The following is a 15,484-nucleotide window of genomic DNA, read 5'->3' as shown; positions in this document are numbered from 1 at the left end:
TCAAAAAGTAGAAAAAGAATTAAATGAATGGCTAGAAGTAAAGGATCGCGAGATATCTGCAAAGATTGAATGCGACGTAAAAACAGCTGTAGAAAAAGCGACTGCAGCCGCGAGTGTAAATATTGACGCTAGCGCTGCCGCACTATGTGCCGAATTAACACAGATCAAATCCCGTGTGACTGCGGAGTTGCCAAATTGGCAAGAGGAGGTCGCGCGGAGACTGTCTGCGTTGGAAAGCAATGTAAACAGTGGCGGACAGATCATGAATCCGACTCCGCGTACTGATTACTGTAATAACGCTGACGGTAGGCAGGGTGCGAGTGCGCAACCGCAACCTAATGCGAATTATGAGCACGAACAACACGCGATACCATGCAGCGCACATCACGAAGTGATGAATGTCCCAGAATGTAGCAATCAGATGTGCAAAAAAGAGGACAATGTAATAAAACACAGGACATTCCAACCCTTCAATAGCGAAAAACGAAATGTCCACCCTGTTGTATTTATTAAGAGCTTCAGGAATGTGTTTCCCAGGACATGGACGGAAAGACAAAGAATACAGTTTGTGGTCTCCTTTATTCAAGGTGACGCGGCACTGTGGGCCACCGACGTGTCCGAAAAATGTCTAACGATGCAACAGTTTGAAGGTGCATTCTTGCAAAAATTCTGGTCCGATAGCGTCCAAGAAAGACTACGAAAGGAGTTGTACAGTCCAGAAACGTACAATCCTAAGATGGGAACGTTACGCAAATATTTCGAAAAGTATATAAACAAAACCAGGTACTGGGACGAGCCAATGTCCGATCGTGACATAATCAGATTAATAAAAATGAAGTTGCCCAGTGAAATTAAAAGATATTTCATCAATGTGCCGGAATACGATATAGAACAATTCATGGAAATAGTGGATTCTGTTGACCTATTGATTGAAGATATAAAAACCGAAAACAAGTGGAACCATGCAGGCTATAATCAACACAAAGCCGATTACAATAGCAGCCACAGTAACGGTAGTAACAATGGGAATAGGCAAGAGCACCGGCAACAGAATCGAGGCACAAAGAGTGGCAATGGTTGTAACAGCAACGGTTATAATCGTCAAAATCGAAAGAGACATCATGATGGACGCATGAGTAATGGATATAATGGTAACGGCAATCCGCAATGGCGGAACAACCGAAACCAGTGGCGTGGTCGTAACGAACCGATACCACAGTGGCAACAAAACACAGCGCCACAATGGAACGCCAACCCAGGTCCGTCACAGAACATGTCAGGGAGTTACAACCGACCACCACAAAACCAGAGCCATACACAATATCAAAATACACCATCGGGGAGGCAGGGCGGCCAACTCAACAGTAGCAACAACAACCAGAACCACAATGTGAGGTTAGTGGAAGTCACAGACAACTGTCAACCCACTAATGCTCATCCGTTAAACTAAAGACAGCCACAATACGCTCTCCGTTGTTGGCTGCAGGATGGTGTAGTGAGGGCACATTCACGGATGACAGCCATAAACTTTGTATGCTGAGATACAATGAAGGAACAAAAATAGAAAAGGGAACTTGTAGACATACCGCAGACATGTAACCGAACCGACAAAAGTGTTGTGCAGGCTATATTGCAAGCAGATATGTATGGAGCACCAATACACATAATAGTCGATACCGGTCCGTCAACCAATGTCATGAGCGCAAATTTTTACAAGTACTTGAGTCAAAATAATAGAATACCAGTATTGCCAGTGAAGAATTGTCGTGTTACAGGTGCAATAGGTGCACAATCTCATATCATAAAGCACCAGGTGCAAGTCGAGTTTACGGTAGGAAATGAAGCAATGAAAAGCTCGTTCCTAGTAGTTAGGGGATTAGGTGTTGCTTGCATCCTGGGGATGGAATTTTTACGCCAGAGGGACGCAAAAATCGACCTCTTGTGCGGGGAAGTAAGCCTTATGAATGAGGATAGACGTGTAGTTTTGCCGTTGTTGAGGACACGGGAAGTGCACGGTAAATATTGCCGGAGCTTTCAAACGAGATTCGAAGGAATACAGGTAATGAATTTATATTCTGACTTAAGTACAAGACAAGTATATTTTAAAGATTTTATTACTGAAGACAAAGAGAAAAAAAGGAAACTGATAGCCATGAAAGTTAGGGAGTCAGAACATTTGACTGAAGCACAACAAAACGAATTGACTCAGCTACTTACAGATTATGAGAATGTGTTTTCGGAAAAACCCGGTGTTATCGAGGGCTACACCTATAACATCGAAGTGGTACCTCACGATACTTTCTGTCACGCAAACTACACCATCCCGTGGTCGAAAAAGGAGGCAATTACCAAGGAAATAAGAAAAATACTTACAAAGACTTAAAGAAGTTCGCTCAGTAGAGCAACGTTTACATTTGTGTGTAGTAGGTTAAGTTTATAGTGTATTTTTTCTGTGTGTAAACGTTCCGATTTTAGTGTAATATTTAAAGACAAGGAGGCACACAAGATTAGTGCGATTCAATTTTGTAGATGTTAAGGAATAATAATATTTTTAAGCAATTGCATTTTGAAGAAAAAAATGAACGTAAGTTTAAGAGTATGTTAAAAATTTCATGTTGAAAAATGCTAAAAATATATATATAAAAAAAAAAATTTCAATAACATGTAATAATGAAAGAATTTTTCATTAGAGTGTCATGAATATTTTTGAACTGTAGTAGTAATGAAACTTATGAAAATTTAATATTATAATGTATATGTTGTTCCATGTATTTATGTCTATACCGATCTCGAAATATGCTCAATCATAATTTACTAAACAACATGAGTGCAGGGTGTACATCACCCAAGGTACCTCATGTGTTGTGGACAAGGTACAAAGCAAATCAGTAAATGCGACTACCGCTTAGCAGTGTTAAAATATATTGCCATCTGCTAAGGCAGAGATTTGCACGAATTTGTAGTGCGAACAAAAGTCACAAATCTAACATTAATCTAGGAACTTGCACGCTAGGCCTAGATTATAAAATGTGTACAATAATGCGAGAGGCAAAGTTTTGTAAAGTCGAGCCTGGCTCTGGAGGGCAAGTACGCAATGAGTGGGCAGACATGACATGGGGACTTACCTCAGATGAGACGGAAATACAATTGTATAGTCAAAAAATCTGAAGGCAAGTACGACTCTAAGTGGAAAAGGAAAAGAGACAAGTAGTGCGAGAGACTGGTAAAATCCAGCACAAGCCAAAATCCAGTTCAGACTGAATGAAATACATTAGTGTTTGTGAACTAATCGAAACAGTTACTTTAAACAGTGTGAAATACTGTGAAGGTGAAACTGTGATATGGACAGTGAAGTGCTAGTATTGAACGTTCAACAGCGGTGAGGACGCCAAACGCCAATATTACGCACGAAAAACTGTGAATTTGCTTATAAATGTGAACTGTTAACGTGAAGTGAACCCACAGTCAATATTTTTGGGACAGACTGTAGTTTCAGTGAGCACAATAATGCGAGATTGGAATGCGATGCGTGGACTGTTGCAAAACAGCGACCGCAGAAACGGCGAATGTTTGTGCTAAGCTCGTATTGGGACACTCACCAGTGCCTGCGAGTGCGGCGAAAACATAAATAATTTTATCAAGACAAAAACTGACGTGTAATGGAAACAGTATTGCATCAAAACTGCATTCACGGGAGAAGGTCCATGTCATGTTTTCTGCAAGACAGTGCTAGCTTGACACTCGGAAACTGGCGAAAACTTATCAACAACTGCCGCACTAATAAATGCTCCTTTCCCACTAGCGTAACCATCTGCAGCGGGAAACAAATATTACGTTGGTTGTGTGTGTGTTTCATGTACTACGTCGGAGATGCGTAGCAGAGCTGACTCCTGCCAACAAGAGCGGGGGGCAGATATCATCCCACTCCGCCACGCCCTGCCGAGACAGAAGCGCATCGCCAACGGTGCAGCCGATCAGCTGATTCTGACGTTCCGCGACGGCGAGACACACGCTGGCGTCGAGCGGGCGTTGACCTCTCCGCAGCCGCCGCGAACGCCGAGCACCGAACACACCAACCGACGGCGTCGCGAGCCAAATGTCGCGGCGTAGATCATCAACGACACCGCAATCAATTGTTTTAATGACCTCATTTTTTGCATAGTGCAACAAAAATATTTGTATGCACATCCTGTACTCCAATGACATTCCAGAAACAATTAAGTGAAAGTGACCAAAGCAGTTAGTCTGTCGCTCCGCCGAGGTTTTCCCCAGGTTTCCCTACGGCCGCGCCAAATGGGGAGCGAACAGTTGACACCCCTGGGACTTCAAATATTCTGGACTAACTCGTGGTTGTATACCTTGAACTTCATCTGTATTACACCTTGTGCGCAACACACCTCAGTAATTACTACTGTGAAAATATACGATGTGACATATATAGACTATGAAAGAAAAATCTGTGTGTGGACACTGTGGACACGAAAGTGGAAATATTTATGTCAAAAAACACGAACATTTTTATGACATAAACATTTTGGGGGGCAATATAGCGTCCCCAGTGCCAAATATTTATCATGTAGCCGTAAAATAATAATTTCTCTGTGTAGGTTTAGATTGCAAAGAAATAATTTATGACAGAATGATCTAAAGAGACAAGATACGCTCTTTTGTTAATTTTTTAGTCGACTTCACTTCTTCTTTTGTCTTGAATGTGTCTAGAGGGACATCTTGCGTGTGCTGACGAATGTAAGCATATTTGTATGAGTTAAGCATATAATATACTGATTTAATATTATTGGGCACTTTTAATTTGTAAGAGGTGATCCCGATTTCATGTCTGCCTTCCTTGAATTAACCTGCATTCAAGTAATTTACAGCTCAACAATCGCAGCGGACGATGCAGCCAACGACGCCATTACGTGGCGATATTAACTTATGAAAATTTAACGGAAGCTGAAAACTCGCCCGCTATTAGCATAATATTAATTTTTCTCCACAGACGCACGAAGTTGCAGAAATACTTAGCTTTAAGATTCTTATTTTCAGTACCATAGCTGAGAGCCAGAGCCAGGACTCCGACTACAATACAATGGTCAGCGGAGGTAAGAAAAATACTCTCGCGCGTGTGTGGGCCGCAATTTTAATTAATAACTAAAGATTTCTTGCTTTAAAGTGAACTGACTAGCCGAGGAAAGTAATATGAAAAGTTTATTACATTGTTCAACTTAAATATCATTTTTATTAAGGCCCACCACGTAAGTCGGCAACAATCAAAAAATAATAATAACAATAATAATATATGCATTAAATTACGATGGCCGACGGACGCGAGAAAGTCTGAAAAGAGCAATAAAACGCACTTGTTTACATTGATGATCTGCTGATAGCTTCAACTTCCCTAATTGGAATGGATGCCTTACAGATGTTAGCAAGTGATAACTTCAGAATTAAGGATTAAGGTCTGATTAAGAACTTATTGGAAATGAAAATTTTTCAAAATTTACTGAAGGGTACTGCTACTAATTGTGAAGGTTCCTGTCTTGAAAAAGTATTAAAAGTTTTTGATATATATTAATGTACTTCTGTTTCAATTCTCATGTAGTAAAGTGGTTTGAAAAGAGAATAATATGAAAGTTGTGGCATCATCGCCAGACACCACACTTGCTAGGTGGTAACCTTTAAATCGGCCGTGGTCCATTAGTATACATCGGACCCGCGTTTCGCCATCATGTGATTGCAGACCGAGCGCCGCCACATAGCAGGTCTAGTCTAGAAAGACATCCTAGCACTCATTCCAGTTGTACAGCCGACTTTTCTAGCGATGTTTCACCATCTACATACGCTCTCATTTGCAGAGATGACAGTTTATCATACCCTTCAGCTATGTCATATGCTACGATCTACCATATTCAGTTACTATGTCTTCTGAACAGATAATATTGTGACTTATGTACCGTCAAGAGCGACGTTCATGATTAATGGATTAAAGTTAAGTATCAAACTAATTACGTCCACTTTCTGAATTCTCATTCCTTGTTATGTTCCAGACCTCATGTCAGTATAGTTCTTCCCTCCTCACGCCAGCCTGCGATAGCTAAAACGCGTGCATTTCGGCCTCTAGTTGTAACACGGTGTTGGCTATTCTGCTAAACCAAAATTGGTGATGAGGAGTAAAAATGGTGTTTTACCTATACTGACATATGTCGTTGAGACTGCCCTGATTTAATGTAATGGCTTCACCGCAATCTCCAGATGTACTGTCCGAATTTTATCGCTTACAGAATCAGCAGACGCAGGCATTACTGGATGCCCTTGGACAACTCATCCAGGGTCAACGTGCAATGCAAAACGATGCGGCAGCCGCCGCTCCACCGCTAATGCAGCCACAACACATAGTTGCACCAACCTTCAGACCTTTTGATGCTGCACTGGAAAGCCGGACGGAGTGGTCACGCCAATTTGGATTCCATCTCGCCGCCTACAGAATTCAAAGTAACGAGCGGCAGCCTTTTCTTTAGTCGTCCGTCGGTGTGCAAACCTACTGTGTGATAGTCAATTTATTTCCCCGACGTGACATAGCAACTCTGTCCTACGAAGAAATTTTGTCTGCGTTAGATGCATATTTCAAACAATCAGTCAATGCAGTTGCGAAACGGTATACCTTCTTTCGTACAAAACGTATGGCAGGTCAGACTAAGTGGGAGTGGGTTGCAACCTCGCAAGGCCTTACTAGGGATTGTGCTTTTGAGTGTCAATGTGGACTCCCATATTCAGATACTATGGTACGTGATGCAGTTGCACAGAACGTTTCTCATGTTCATTTAAGGGAACAGATTTTGAAACTAGTCAATCCTTGCCTTCAACAAGTGATGGACATATTGGATAGGCAGGACACACTTGACTTTGCTTAAGAATCATTCGAAATTTCGCCAGCCATGTGTCAGGTTAATCGGCCTGCCGGGCGAGCTGCACGGAGCAGTAAACAGCCCTCGCACCCGGCCGCGCTGCTGCCGCCAGGCTCTCAGCCACGTGTGCCATGCCGGCAAGCAAATGCAGTGCTCAAATCATGCCTGTGGTGTGCTACTAAACATTCGCGTGCGAATTGCCTGTCATACCAAGCTATTTGCTTTTACTATAATAAAAAAGGACATGTTCAGAGTGTTTGCCAGAAAAAGCTCAGATCGGAAACTCAAAACCATTCCAGGCCCTTTGCTTCGCGCCGGAGCTGGAACCGAACCAGGGATACTCAGGCTTGCGAAACTTCGCCCATGGAAATTCATGTCATTCATTCCACTCTGCCCAGTGCCACTCTCTCTAACAGTGACTGTGTTCATACTACAAATAGTGTGCATCGACATCGCCAGAACTCTCGTCAAGTCGCAAGTGATTTTGTACCAGTGTCCGTTCACGTTGCGCGAGACAGTCGCTCTTTTCGTCAGCAGGAAAATAAACTTTTTTTCAACTTGGACATTAACGGCGAAGTGATACCATTCCAGCTCGATACCGGAGCTGCAGTTTCACTGATCAATCACGACACTTTCAAACAGCTGGGCACACCTCCGTTGTGTGCCGCAACTTTTGTAATAACTAGCAATTCAGGTCAAGAGATCCCTGTGTTAGGACAGTGCAGCCTTCTTGCAACATACAAATGACAAACACATTTTTTGTCATTTTACGTCCTTTGTTCTTCTTTTGCAGTGAACTTGTTTGGTTTCGATTTATTTCAGTTGTTTGTCTATAATAAATAAGATCCTATCAGTGAACCAGACTATGGCTTCAGACAGTGTTTCTCGTCTATGTGAAGAATTTGCAAACATTTTTGCACTGGACCTCGGTTGCACTAAGAACTATAAAGCACATCTGGAACTGAAAGTAAACGCGCAACTGAAATATTTCAGAGCGCGCAATGTTCCCCACACATTGCGTGATGGCGTTGCAAAAACATTATGCCAACATGATTTGGAATCACAAGGTGTAATTGAACGTGTGCAGGCTTCTCTCTGGCTATCACCCTTAGTATTTTTGCCAAAAACTTCCGGAAAATTGAGACTTTGTGTGGACTACAAGGCAACAGTGAATCCACAACTAGTGATTGTAAATTTTCCTTTACCCCGCCTGGAAGATCTTTTTGACAAACTGTGCCCAGGCACATATTTTTCGTAGTTGGACCTAGCAGATGTGTACTTGCAAATGCCGGTGGATGAAGAATCTAAGCGCGTTTTGGTGGTTAACATGCATCTTGGTTTGTATCAATTCAAACAACTGCCATTCGGGTGTGCATCCGCCCCTGCATTGTTTCAGCAATATCTACAAACTGTTTGTGCGTCGGTCCCTACTGCAGCAAACTGTCTGGACGATATTGTGATCTCTGGAAAGACGGAAGAAGATCATTTAGCCAATCTCAGAACATTATTTCAGGTCTTGCGACACAGTGGTCTTCGCTTACGGAAGGACAAATGTGTGTTTCTTGCTCGTGACTTGCCTTACCTGGCCCATGTACTCAATGCCCAAGGCATACATCCCAGTCCCACACACATCCGTGCCATACAAGACTTGCCTTCGCCGCAGAATTTGAAGCAGCCACAGTGTGTGCTGGGAAAAATCAACTATTATCACAGATATGTGCTGCATGTCTCTTCCATTTCAGCTCTGCTTCATCGCTTATGCCGTAAAGGTGTTCCGTTCGTCTGGACGACAGAATGCGAATGTGCCTTTCGCCGGTTGAAATCGGCATTGCTTTCCAATACTTGCCTTATGCCATTCGATCCCCAGAAGCCCCTTTTGTTGATGGTGGATGCATCAGATTCCGGGATGGGTGCTGTGCCCGTGCACAAAGATGGTTCAAATGGCTCTGAGCACTATGGGACTTAACATGTGAGGTCATCAGTTCCCTAGAGCTTAAAACTACTTAAACCTAACTAACCTAAGGACATCACACACATCCATGCCTGAGGCAGGATTCGAACCTGCGACCGTAAGACTGAAGCGCCTAGAACCGCTCGGTCCCACCGGCCGGCGCACAAAGATGGCTCGCGCAATCGACCTATTGCCTTTGCGTCCAAATTGCTCTCGTTTGTGCAAAGTAATTATTCACAGATCGAGAAAGAAGCATTGGCTCTCGTATTTGGTGTTACAAAGTTTCATGACTTCTTGTATGGTCGTCACTTTACCATAATCACAGACCACAAACCTTTGACATCACTTTTTCATCCAAACAAGCTTGTACCTTTATGTACAGCACAGAAATTCATTCGCTGGTCTATTTTACTCTTGCAGTACCACTACGATATCTTGTATCGGTCCACTGTTAAGCATGGAAACGTCGATGCATTGTCCCATTTCCCTGTTGATGAGAATAGGGCATTCGATTCCTCCGAACTTGTTTGCATGTTCATTGATTCGGAAACCAATGACGTGGTTGAATCATTTCCAATTGATTTTTGTCGTGTAGCTACATCCACAACTGCCGACCCTGTCCTTGCTACCGTTCTGCATTTTGTTGCTACAGAATGGCCCTTGTCAAAGTTATGGACCAGGGACCTGTTGGTTGGCCGACATTTTGCTCACAAGGAGAGACTTTTTGTTCAACGTGGTGTTTTGCTGTTGTGTTCTGATAATGATCAGTCCAGGGTCATGGTCCCACGTTCGTTACAGTCCTCTGTCTTAAAGCTTCTCCACTGAGGACATTGGGGTATAGTGAGAACCAAACAACTTACTCGTTAGCACTGTACTTGATTCGGAATGGATCCTGTGATTATGAATATGTGCCCTTCTTGCATGGTGTGTGCCGAACAACAATCAGCACCACCGCAGAAATTTTTTGCGTGGCCAAAAGCCACTTTCCGTTGGCAACGCTTACACATCGTTTTTGCTAGTCCATTCTGGAATGCTCGATGGTTGGCTGTGATAGATTCATTCAGGAATTTTCCTTTTGTTGCCTGGATGTCTTCCAAGACATCATCTGCAACCATACAGGTGTTATCTGCTATCTTTTGCATTGAAGGTCTTCCACAGACAATTGTTTCCGACAATGTCCCACAATTCATGTCTGCAGAATTTCAGTCATTCTGCAAAGCCAATGGTATTCAACATCTGATGTCCGCGCCGTTTTCGCCACAGTCAAATGGTGCTGCTGTACGATTCGTCAAGACTTTCAATTCACAGATGTTTCAGTTTAAAGAGTCACATTCTCGGGAGGATGCGTTACTGCTCTTTTTGTCCTCGTATTGCTCTCAGCCCCGAGATGGTCGCTCGCTGGCTAAGTTCCTGCACGGTTGCCATCATCAAACCTTGATGTCTTTGCTACATCCACCGCATCCGGTTCCTGTGCAGGGGCAGACACGTGCTTTTGCCAAAGGCGACGTTGTCTACTACCGTCACTATCATGGTTCACGGCATTGGCTCGAAGGGCGCATTCTCTGCTGCCTCGGACGCACTATGTACCTGGTTTTGGGGGCCTCTGGTGAGGTGCGCCAGCATCTCAATCAACTGCGCCTCTGCCGTCGCACGGGATCTGTCGCTTGCCGTCTGCTTTCAGCGATGGTGCTGTACGGTCAGCGCCCCGGGGACGCATCTACTGGCTCGCCTCAGCCCCATGTGTTACCGACCCTGCCTTCCATTTTGACCCATGGCGATGCGCCACTGCTGCCGCCTGTTCTCCTGCCAGGGATGCCCACAGTGGATGCGTCGCTGCATCCGCCAGGCGCCCCCCTGGGTCACACGCCGCTGTTCGCTCCCCGTGACCAGTTGTCCTCCAACATGGAACCCTTGCCCGCTCCGGACCATATGTCGTCTTCGCCTGTCGGGTGCCCTGGGCCGATGGAGGTTGACCCTTCCGTCCCTCCTGTCTCTCTACGGGCACATACACTGCATGTTGGCGTGCACCCTGGAGTAGGTTTTCAGGCGTTCCCTATCTCCCCACAGTCCAAATGACAGGGTGTGGGTGGCACAGCCTCTCCTGTTGTTAGGCTCCCCAGCTCGTCGCATACGTCAACATGGGGTCCTCCTCACGGCGGGCCGAGGCCTTATACCACAATCATCCGCTGATTTGCAGGGGAGGAATGTGGGGTTACCACCAGACACCACACTTGCTAGGTGGTAGCCTTTAAATCGGCTGCGGTCCATTAGTATATGTCAGACAGATCACTGCCATATGGCAGGTCTAGTCTAGAGAGACTCCCTACCCTTCGCCCCAGTTGTCCAGCCGAAATTGCTAGCGATGGTTCACCGTCTACATACGCTCTCATTTGCAGAGATGACAGTTTAGCATAGCCTTCAGCTACGTCATTTGCTACGACCTTACAAGGCGCCATATTCAGTTACTATAATTTCTTCAAGAATGTATTCTGAACAGATAATATTGTGACTCATGTACCGTCAAGAGCGACTTTCATCATTAATGGATTAAAATTAAGTATCAAACTAATTACGTCCGCTTTCTGAATTCTCATTCCTTGTCATGTTCCAGACCTCACGTCAGTGTAGTTCTTCCCTCCTCAGACCAGCCTGTGTGAGCTAAAACACATGCATTTCGGCCTCCATTCGTAACACGGTGTTGGCTCTTCTGCTAACCTAAAAAAAAGAAAAAAGAAGACATTGAGAACTGATGTAAAAAGTTAATGGGATCATTGATGTATGTCACATTAGGTTCCATACTAGATATTCATGTAGCTATAAGTATTGTGACCAGGTACCAAACATAAGCTAGTCTGTGTTTATGGAATGTTTTAAAATTTGTGCTGCATTAAATTACGTGAACCATAAAATGAGCTTGTTGTGTGCTAAGGATAAAAACTGTACTTATACCATAATTGGTTATGTTCACTCTGACTGGGCTGGTCACAGAGGACATACAAGTCCACAAGTGGTTGTCTTTTCAAAGTCATCTACGAAACAGCCTACAGTGCCCCTGTTGTCAACAGAATCAGAATTTTAAGGCTTGTTGTTGTTGTAGTCTTCAGTCCTGAGACGGGTTTGATGCAGCTCTCCATGCTACTCTATCATGTGCAAGCTTCTTCATCTCCCAGTACCTACTGCAACCTACATCCTTCTGAATCTGCTTAGTGTATTCATCTCTTGGTCTCCCTCTACGATTTTTACCCTCCACGCTGCCCTCCAATGCTAAATTTGTGATCCCTTGATGCCTCAAAACATGTCCTACCAACCGATCCCTTCTTCTAGTCAAGTTGTGCCACAAACTTCTCTTCTCCCCAATCCTATTCAATACCTCCTCATTAGTTATGTGATCTACCCATCTTATCTTCAGCATTCTTCTGTAGCACCACATTTCGAAAGCTTCTATTCTCTTCTTGTCCAAACTAGTTATCGTCCATGTTTCACTTCCATACATGGCTACACTCCATACAAATACTTTCAGAAACGACTTCCTCACACTTAAATCTATACTCAATGTTAAAAAATTTCTCTTCTTCAGAAACGCTTTCCTTGCCATTGCCAGTCTACATTTTATATCCTCTCTACTTCGACCATCAACAGTTATTTTACTCCCTAAATAGCAAAACTCCCTTACTACTTCAAGTGTCTCATTTCCTAATCTAATTCCCTCAGCATCGCCCGATTTAATTTGACTACATTCCATTATCCTCGTTTTCCTTCTGTTGATGTTCATCTTATATCCTTCTGTCAAGACACTGTCCATTCCGTTCAACTGCTCTTCCAAGTCCTTTGCTGTCTCTGACAGAATTACAATGTCACTGGCGAACCTCAAAGTTTTTACTTCTTCTGCATGAATTTTAATACCTACTCTGAATTTTTCTTTTGCTTCCTTTACTGCTTGCTCAATATACAGATTGAATAACATCGGGGAGAGGCTACAACCCTGTCTCACTCCTTTCCCAACCACTGCTTCCCTTTCATGCCCCTCGACTCTTATAACTGCCATCTGGTTTCTGTACAAATTGTAAATAGCCTTTCGCTCCCTGTATTTTACCCCTGCCACCTTCAGAATTTGAAAGAGAGTTTTCCAGTTAACATTGTCAAAAGCTTTCTCTAAGTCTACAAATGCTAGAAACGTAGGTTTGCCTTTTCTTAATCTTTCTTCTAAGATAAGTCATGAGGTTAGTATTGCCTCACGTGTTCCAACATTTCTACGGAATCCAAACTGATCTTCCCCGAGGTCCGCTTCTACCAGTTTTTCCATTTGTCTGTAAAGAATTCGCGTTAGTATTTTGCAGCTGTGACTTATTAAACTGATAGTTCAGTAATTTTCACATCTGTCAACACCTGCTTTCTTCGGGATTGGAATTATTATATTCTTCTTTAAGTCTGAGGGTATTTCGCCTGTCTCATACATCTTGCTCGCCAGATGGTAGAGTTTTGTGATGACTGGCTCTCCCAAGGCCATCAGTAGTTCTAATGGAATGTTGTCTACTCCCAGGGCCTTGTTTCGACTCAGGTCTTTCAGTGGTCTGTCAAACTCTTCACGCAGTATCTTATCTCCCATTTCGTCTTCATCTACATCCTCTTCCATTTCCATAATATTGTCCTCAAGTACATCGCCCTTGTATAAACCCTCTATATACTCCTTCCACCTTTCTGCCTTCCCTTCTTTGCTTAGAACTGGGTTTCCATCTGAGCTCTTGATATTCATACAAGTGGTTCTCTCCAAAGGTCTCTTTAATTTTCCTGTAGGCAGTATCTATCTTACCCCTAGTGAGACAGACCTCTACATCCTTACATTTGTCCTCTAGCCATCCCTGCTTAGCCATTTTGCACTTCCTGTCGACCTCATTTTTGAGATGTTTGTATTCCTTTTTGCCTGCTTCATTTACTGTCTTTTTATATATTCTCTTTTCATCAATTAAATTCAATATTTCTTCTGTTACCCAAGGATTTCTACTAGCCCTCGTCTTTTTACATATTTGATCGTCTGCTGTCTTCACTACTTCATCCGTCAGAGCTACCCATTCTTCTTCTACTGTATTTCTTTCCCCCATTCCTGTCAATTGTTCCCTTATGCTCTCCCTGAAACTCTCTACAACTTTTGGTTCTTTCAGTTTATCCAGGTCCCATCTCCTTAAATTCCCACCTTCTTGCAGTTTCTTCACTTTCAATCTGCAGTTCATAACCAATAGATTGTGGTCAGAATCCACATCTGACCCTGGAAATGTCTTACAATTTAAAACCTGGTTCCTAAATCTCTGTCTTACCATTGTATAATCTATCTGATGCCTTTCAGTATCTCCAGGGTTCTTCCAGGTATACAACCTTCTTTTATGATTCTTGAACCAAGTGTTAGCTATGATTAAGTTATGCTCTGTGCAAAATTCTACAAGGCGGCTTCCTCTTTCATTTCTTCCCCCCAATCCACATTCACCTACTATGTTTCCTTCTCTCCCTTTTCCTACTGACGAATTCCAGTCACCCATGACTATTAAATTTTCGTCTCCCTCACTACCTGAATAATTTCTTTTATCTCGTCATACACATCATCAATTTCTTCATCATCTGCAGAGCTAGTTGGCATATAAACTTGTACTACTGTAGTAGGCATGGGCTTTGTGTCTATCATGGCCACAATAATGCGTTCACTATGCTGTTTGTAGTAGCTAACCCGCACTCCTATTTTTTTATTTATTATTATTATTATTGTTGTTGGCGAATTTTCCCTAAAAGGAAATCGTTAAGCTTATGACTTTGAAGGCTTGTTCTTCTTGTCCTTCCAGTACTCCTTCATTCTCTTGGAGAGGGCCTCTTTTCTCTCCTCAGACCATTCTTGTTTGGTCCGCTGTTTTAGCGCTTCTGACTTTCCTTCCCAATTGTCTATGTGTTTTCGGAAGGTGCTTCTGTCTGTGGTGTTTGTGGTGCCAATTGCTTGTAGGTCTTTTCGGACTCCTTCCATCCAGGGTGTCGAGACTTTAAGTGTCTTGATGTGTTCTAGAATTTTCTTGGTGAGTCTTGTTTCAGGCAGTCTATCTAAATGTCCGTAGAATTTAAGGCGACTTTTTCTCATATGGTTCTCGATGTTCGAATATGCTTCTACTGTCGAGTTCTTCTGTAGTCTGTAGCCATCTGGTGTGGGTCTTCCTCCTAAAATTTTCCTCATGATTTTGCGTTCTTCTTTTTTGATTTCTTCAATTTTGATTTTCCTGTTGAGTGCTAGTGTTTCGCTGGCATACAGTACGGCGGGTTTGATCACTGTGTTATAGTGTCTGATCTTGGTGTTTCTGGAAATGCATTGTTTGTTGTAGACGTTTCGTACCATGCCTAGTGATTTCCGTGTCTTCTGTTGTCTGTCTTTGTAAGCCAGTTTCTCTGTTCCGGTCGGTTCGATGATTTCGCCTAGGTATCTGAAGTGTGTGACCCCTTTAATTTTGCCGTACTTGGTTGTGATGTCGTCGCCTTCTCTTGTTAGGACTTGCGTTTTTTCAAAAGAGATTTGTAGGCCGACTTTCTCGGCGCATTCTTTCAGGATTTCGATCTGTGTTTTTGCTGATGTTGGGTCATAGGTCAGTATCGCTAGGTC

This window comes from Schistocerca piceifrons, chromosome 9 (genome assembly GCF_021461385.2).
Source record: "Schistocerca piceifrons isolate TAMUIC-IGC-003096 chromosome 9, iqSchPice1.1, whole genome shotgun sequence".
Taxonomy (NCBI): Eukaryota; Metazoa; Arthropoda; class Insecta; order Orthoptera; family Acrididae; genus Schistocerca; species Schistocerca piceifrons.
Note: the sequence above shows the minus strand (reverse complement) of the source record.